An 8,412-nucleotide genomic window follows, 5' to 3' on the forward strand; every position below is an offset into this window, starting at 1 on the left:
AATGTTTACTATAGCCACCTCTTACTATCTCAGGCACTCAGAAGAGCACTTGAGTCCATGGCAACACACACCTTTGATCCTGACGCTCAGGAGACAGTGGCAGGTAAATCTGTGAGTCTGAGGCTAGTCTATACAGCGAGGTCCAGGCCAGCCAAAGTTATATAATAAGACCGACTTAAAGTGTTAAAAATGCACCTGAATCTCAATTCCTTTAAAAACCACTCTCGTTGAGCAGTCATTTATCCAACGTTAGACACACGGAGATTATGAGAGGAGAAGGCCTTTCTGCTTTCAGTGTAATTAGACTCTGCCATGCCGAGTCAACCAACTGAACGTGGTACATTCATATCATAAACAAAATGGTGACAGCTCAGAGGTTCATTCCAAGCTCTGTGGTAACTGAAGAAGGAAATGGATTAGGGAAGGCTTCGGGCAGAAGTACAGAGGTTAAGGGTGAGCAGGTGTGAGACCTTTGGTTAGTTTATTCAATGAGCATGAAGTAAAACTCGTGATTTATTTGGCTGCAACCTACAAATACTTAGATGAACATAGGGGAAACAGGTAGGAAAGTCTGTCGAGCTTAAAAACATGGAAGGGTTTGAGATCTTATTTTGTGTGAAAATAGTGAAGTTTTATGAGGAGTATGTGAGTTAGAACTAAAGCAATATAAATCATGAGCTTAGGAAATAAGAGATTGGAGACAGAAAGGCCCACTAGGAAGTTATTTCAATCAGACAGTGAAGGAATGACAGCTATTCTAACTGTATAGAAGGTCACTGAGATGTATATATATAGCTTTGGGTCTGGTATGTGATATTTATTTTGTTTGCAGGTCTTTTTGATGATAAAGTTATAAACAAATAAGTAAATAAATCTAGTTCAGAAGTCCCAGTCTGTTCCCGCACTGGAGTGCCCCAAAAAGGATCAGGAAACTTCCTGGAGCATGATAATGCGTCTTAGTGTTGGGGTTCAGGAATCGTCACACAAACCATACAAACACTGATCTCAGTTAAGCAGGAGTAGTTTATGGAATGCCCACCCTATACTGGTTAGACCAGGGGCATAGCTCAGAATTATCAAATTATGACATCAAACATCTCTCAGAGCAGTCTTTTTCTGGGAAAAAACAGGTTCACAAGTTTAAAAAAGAAGGAGGGGAGCAATATTACTTTTTGGCTTACAAGACAAAGTACTATCCACTAATCTTTGAGCTGATTGGTCCTGAGTGCGGTAAGAGGGGTGGTGAATGGCTGGTGAACACTTCAGAACATTGATATAACAGAGCATGAGTATTACAGTCATAACTTTTTGGCTTATTAGTAACATCCTTCAGTGTCAGGCACAAAACTACAGTGAGCTCATCCACAGATGCAGGAAGTGCAGCCTGGTGGTCAGCTCTGACTCAAGATATGTTAGACATAACAGTTCATACTGACCTTTGATTTGATGTGTCCTATGTAAACCTTTGTGGAATGTCTTAAGATTAACAAACCTCAGAACATACTGAACATAACAGGGGATGCGGTCTGCATGATCCTTCTCTCAGTCAAGTAATTATCTTTATGTGTCAATGATTGGCAGGCAAATTACAGCAACAATATGAAATAGCTGGCAGGCACGGAACAGAGTGACTACAGCTATGCTGTGGGGAGGGAAGGTAAGACCATAACAACATAATACATTTGATCTTGAGAGACTTACAGTAAAGAGGGAACTTGGGGGTCTAGAGAGATGACTCAGTGGTTAAGAGCACTTTCTGCTCTTCCACAGGACCTGAGTTCAGTTCCCAGCACCCATAAGAGGACTTGCTTTTAAAACTCCATCAACCATAGTTATTTACTTATTTATTTATACATCTATACATTTATTCATTTTACGTGTATGAGTGTTTTGCCTACATGTATATATGTACAGGACATGTATGCCTGATACCCTGCAGGTTTCAGAAAACAGCCCTGGATTCCGGGGAACTGGAGTTACAGATGGCCTTTCTCCTAGGAAAGACCAAGCATCCAGTAGTTGTTCAGTCCACAAGGCTGGATGTCTCGGCTGCTCTTCAGTATGTCCTAGAATCCTGAAGAACTAGGCTCTAATGCCAGAGAAGGAATGAACGTGCCCGCAAGAGTGAGGACAAGCAGGCAAAGGGCAAAGCTTCCCCCCTCCATGTCCTTTGTATAGGCTGCCACCAGAAGATGTGGCCCAGATTTAAGGTAGACCTTCCCACTTCAGAAGATCTGGGTTTAGGGTGGGTCTTGGTACTTCAAATAATTCAGTGAAGAAAAATCCCTCACCGGTTACCCAGACACTTGGGTTTTAGTTAATTCTAGATATTGCCAAATCGACAACCAAGAAGAGTTCTCAGTTATGAACCACTATATGTGTACAGGAACTGAACCCAGGTCCTCTGCAAGAGCAACAGGTACTCTTAACTACTGAGCCATCTCTCCACCCTCCACTTCCCCAAACCAGATTGAAACAAAACAAAATAAAGCCTACACACACACGCCTGTACCCTAGCATTGGCAAGTAGAGACAGGGGCATCCCAGGGCCTTACTGACCCTGTCTCAAAACACAATGCAAGCTGGACTGGTGGCTCACTCATTTAATCCCAGCAAAGGAAAATGGGTTTCTGTGAGTCTGGGTCAGCCTGGTCCACACGGTGTAAACGAAAATTCCTGGAAAAAAGCTGTCTGCAGAAACTGAGTGATTCCAATTTCAGTACTGTGGAGAGACTAGAGTGTTGCAGGTCCCTGGGTTAATTACCTTATCTTAGGCTAGTTCTAGCCCTCTGGAGCAGCCATTCCTTAGCCAAACTGAGTCCAAACTAACAGCTAACCTTTTAGAATCTATTAACTTAGCAGACCAATTCCAACCCAAAAGCTAAGAATGTCATCAGATAGCATTTTGGGAAATAGAAAAACTTCCCCTGTTGGGGTTCAGGAATCACCACACAAACCATATGAACACTGATCTCAGTTAAGCAAGAACAGATTATCAAACACGCCCCCCAAGACTGATTGATGAGAACCACAAAAAGGACTTGGGAGCCTAATTTTCTGGTACCCATCTGTCCTGAAAGCAGGCTTTTTTTATAGGGGGGAAAAAAACAGGTTCAAAGGTTAAGGCACGGAAGGGAGCAATACAACAGTTGGCTTACTAGACAGAGTATTATCAGCTAACCTTTAAGCTGATTGGTCCTGGAGATAAGGGATGGTAGATGGGTGGTGAATTTCAGAACGTTGAGATAACAGAGCATAAGTAATTCAACCATCACTTTTTGGGTTATTAGTAGCACTCTTCAGTGTCAGCTATGGGTAATTACTTCTGGGAAGTGGAGTCTGAGGACCTGATCTAAATTTCACCTTATGAGCAAAATAGAGACTAAATACAAAATGGCTTCAACTATGTTAGAAGAAGCAGGTCCCCCTCTCCTGGATGAGTCTCTCTGATGTACCAATACAGTTTTGGTTTGGTATGGTATGGTATGGTTTTTGGTATGGTATGGTTTTGGTTTTGGTTTTGGATTTCAAGACAGGGTTTCTCTGTGTAGCCCTGGCTGTCCCGAAACTCTTTCTGTACACCAGGCTGGTCCCATACTCAGAGATTGCCCCCTTCCCTCCCAAGTGCTGGGATTAAAGACATGTATCGCCAATGACCAGCCAATGTATTTTAAACTTGCCTTGATTTATAACTTTCTTTGTTCTGTAAAACTATAAAAACTTCATGAAATTGCTCCCATTGAACCACAGAATTTAGGTTAACCTAAATCTGTGTTCCTAAATGGTGTGGTCACTCAAAATGGCTTCAGAATAAACTATCTCTTACTCCCTTTAAGATGACAGCTGTGGTTTTTGTGTTGACAATAGTGAGTTACAGACCAGCTAAGACTACATAGTAAGATCCTGTTTCAAATAAAATAAGATTAAACAAAACAGTAATAAAAGTAGAGGAAGACTCCCATCATTCTCTTCTGGCCTCCACATGTGTACACACAAATACATACATAACACACACATGTATATACCACAAAATAAATAAATATATTTTTAAAATTAATTGCACCCAGTTCAAGTTTTCAGGCCACAGGCAGAATGTAGCTAGTTTCTTCACAAAGGTGTAACACAACCTCTAACCCAGTCTCTGATACAGTTCTCGTTCCTCCCTGAAACCACGTGAGCTGGGCCTCCACTGTTCATATTTATCTTAGCTTTCTGGTTTTCTAAACTTCCACAAGAATGGTGTTAGGCTCTGCCTACAGCATTATAAGGCTTATCTAGTCTGCAGCTCCAAACTCTTCTCCATCTCCTCTGCAAACTAGTCCAAAGGCCTAAGAACCAGTTAGGCTTATCGGTTTTCTACATTAGTTATTTTTCTTGTTATAACAATGTATCTGATAAAGACCAACTTAAGGAAGGGCTTGTTTTGTTTCAGAGTCTGAGGACACGGCCTCCTGGGGTAGGGACAGTGTGGTGCAGAGGTGTGAGGTGGTTGGTCAGGTCGCATCTGCAGTCAGACATCAGAGAGAGATGAATGAGGGGCCTAACTTCCTTTCTGTTTATTCATTCCCAAATCCCAGCCTGTGAGAAGGTGCCCTCACATTCAGGCTAGGTCCTCACTCCTCATTTAAATCTTTCTGGAAGCACATTCATAGACACACCCAAAGGGGTTTCCATGGTGATTCTAAATTTTGACAATGAAGAGCAACAATTACAGTAGCTGACCACAGAGGAATAGTAATAGAGAAATAGCAAGAAAGACATGAAAGGAAGTGCTTACCTGGAAGACACCATGATCATGAAGATAAAGTTTTCACAAGGAAAAGTCTCGTCTGTTCCATGATACTGTGCTGAGTGTCTAATCCAGGGCTTCAGGTGTTAGGTATGCATTCTACCAACTGAGCTACATCCCAACTGTCCCCTCACCAATCTAACATTACTTAATGTAGGACTTAATGTGCTCAGAGGGTAAGAGCACTTCCTGCTCTTCCAGAGGACCTGAGTTTGGTTTCTAGTACCCCATGGGGCATTGCTCATTATTCTACTCCAGCTCTAAAGGATACGAAGCCGCCTTCTGGACTCTTAAGACACATACATATACATGGGACGTGCACCTGTGCGCACACACACACACACACACACACACACACACACACTACACTCATGCCTGGTATCTGTGAGGATTCAGAAGAGGTCATGGAATCCCCTGGAACTGGAGTTATGGATGGTTGTGGTACAGCCCTAACAGTAAATCTTTTTTTTTTTTTTTTAGATTTATTTTATTTATGAGTACACTGTAGCTGTTTTCAGACAGATCAGAAGAAGGCATCAGATCCCATTGCAGATGGTTGTGAGCCACCATGTGGTTGCTGGGATTTGAACTCAGGACCTCTGGGAAAGCAGTCAGTGCACTTAACCGCTGAGCCATCTCTCCAGCCCCCAACAGTAAATCTTAAAGGAAGATTTAAGAGCTGGAGCGATGGCTAAGCAGTTCAGAGCAGATACTACTTTTCCAGGGGACAAGTCCACACAGTTCACAACAGCTTGTAACTCCAGCTCCAGGGCCATTCAATCCCTTTGGCTTCCTCAGGTACCTGGACAACAATAGGACTTCTGAGAGGAGTCCCCATGAGGATCCAGTGTAAGCAGAAACCAGAGGCCTCAAACCAGACCATTGCAATGAACATTTGCAAGATAAAAAGTAAAGATACAAAAGGGTATAGTGTGTGACACACTACAACTTCCATGACAAGATGTGTTTTGGGGGCATGAGAGGTTCAAGGGTAGAGGGCAGACACAAAGAGATGGGAAAATGAGTATAATTGGGGTGCATGATGTGAATTCACAACGAATCAATAAAAAGTTTAAAAAGATAAAAAAATAACGAATCAGTGAGTCAGTGAGAGTCAAACACCAAAAATGAGAAGAAGCCTCTCAAAAATCATTTACAAAAAAAAAAAAAGCATTCTAATTGGAAGGTAGGTGCCTGCCATTGTTTTTTAACAGTGTATAGCTTCCCTAATTACAGTGCCTTTTACCTAACTCTTTCTACTCCAAATCACAGTAAGGATCCAGAACGCCTAAGGCTATGACCCCTCCCAGGAGAAGTGAGAAAATAAAGGCCAAGCACCCAGGAGTTCAGATTAGGAAGTAGATTAGCACCCTCAGCATGTGCCATAGAGACACGCTGCAGAGAAGTGCACGTGTGTTCATGTGTGCACTCCTTTGAAACATGAAATATTTAACGAGTGGTTTTAATATTTTGTATATTTCTATGACTGGAAGTAAGTAGCCTCTGGGAGCTGACAGCACTTCCTGGCCAATCAATCAGCACACATAAAAAAAATTTTTAAAAGGAAACTTCAATCCCTCTGGGCCAACAACGGGGCAGGGGCAGGGGAGAGGCACTTCAGTACTATGGCTATAAAGAGGCACATTCTGCCAATAACCTGATACTTGGTTAGCCATGTGAGAGTATTACCTAACATATATTACCTAATGTATACTGTAAAGGCTTTAAGCCTTTGTGAGCTAATCTTTAGGAAATACACTGCTTAACTGTGTGGCCATAAACCTTTGAACGGCTCCTAATTAAAAAAGAAAAAGATTATAAGACAGTGGATGTGTGCTACTCTGTATATCTGTGTCACACTGCACAGCAACAGGACGTGACACAATAAGCCAAGCGGATGAAGGGATGATTAGCTTCAGGGGCATCAGCAAATACAACTCCAGGTGGAAATCTCTTTAAAGCCTTTTAAACAAGCATTTTATGCTCCATTTTAAAAGGAGTTAAAGCTAGGCATGCTGGTGAACACCAAAATGGTAGCAACAGGGAGGTAGCCAGAGCTCACGGTCATCCTCAGTCACAAGGTGAGTCTGAGGACAACCTGGGCTACATGAGACCCTGTGGGCGACAGGGAAGAGTTGAGGCAAAGTAAGGCCATGAGTGATCCTTCAAAGGTTTATGGGCAGCTGCTTCATGTAAAGAGAGAAAGAGGGGCAACGATAAAAGATAAGGAGGCTATGCTGACAAACACTGTTGTCTTAGTTAAGGTTTTACTGCTGTGAACAGACACCATGACCAAGGCAAGTCTTATAAAGGACAACATTTAATTGGGGCTGGCTTACAGGTTCAGAGGTTCAATCTATTATCATCAAGGTGAGAGCATGGCAGCATCCAGGCAGGCATGGTGCAGGAGGAGCTGAGAATTCTACATCTTCTTTGGAAGGAAGTCAGGAACACTCTGAGCATCCTCAGGCAGCTAGGAGGAAGATCTCCAAGCCCACCCCCACAGTGACACACTTCCTCCAACAAGGCCACACCTTCTAAAAGGGCCACTCCCTGGGACGAGCATATGTAAACCATCACAACTGTAATCTCAGAAACAACACTTACAGGTCAGTTAGAAATCATCCAATGAAGGAGGAGAAAGATAACCAGAGCTGTGCAGGGTTGGGAGCACTGTGGCATGGCTCTTAGTGACTAGCCCAGACGGCCTTAGGCAACATCTGATATCTCAAGATCTTTTTCTAAATGAAAGGACATGAACAATAGTTGTTAATGGTGCTTTATTTAATGTTGGTTTTAGTAAGCATACAAAACAGGTCTCAATCATTATGGCATTGTCTTTTTTCTTTTTTAAAGGGAAAGATTTATTTATTTATTTCATGTATGTGAGTACGCCGTAGCTGTCTTCATACCCACCAGAAGAGGGCATTGGATCCCATGACAGATGGTTGTGAGCCACCATGTGTTGCTGGGATTTGAACTCACGACTTCTCGAAGAGCAGTCAGTGCTCTTAACCGTTGAGCCATCTATCTCTCCAGCCCCTCATTATGGCATTTGCATATGTACATCACTAAACTTTGCTCCTATTCACTGTCCCACAGCTGTCTGCTCACCCCCAAATTGTCAGTCAACACTCCCCCACTTTTCAGGTCCTGTGTGTGTGTGTGTGTGTGTGTGTGTGTGTGTGTGTGTGTGTGTGTGTGTGTGTGTGTGTGTTTCAAAAGACTCAAGGAAAACAATGTGCATGCTCAAGCACACCAAAGTTTGTCTTTCCCCACCTCCATACATACCTTCCCCTCTAAATCTTTTCCCTATGTGGTAAATAGATTCATGCTTGAATATATAGTCTATTCTTAGATTCTTTTCAGTTAATTTTATTTTATTTTATTTTGTGTAGAGTTACAGACAGCTGTGAGCTGTCATGTGGCTGCTAGAAATTGAACCCAGGTCCTCTAGAAGTCAGTGCTCTTAACTACTGAGTCATCTCTCTAGCCCTTCATTTTCATTTTTTTTCCTGGTAATGTTATCCTGGGGATTTGCAAATATCATCTTAAACAAATTAACTCCAATTCATATCAACTTAGTGTAAACAGCGCATGAAATTCTCCTCTCTAAGCTCTGT

The sequence above is a fragment of the Rattus rattus genome, chromosome 7 (genome assembly GCF_011064425.1).
Source record: "Rattus rattus isolate New Zealand chromosome 7, Rrattus_CSIRO_v1, whole genome shotgun sequence".
NCBI classification, from domain to species: Eukaryota; Metazoa; Chordata; class Mammalia; order Rodentia; family Muridae; genus Rattus; species Rattus rattus.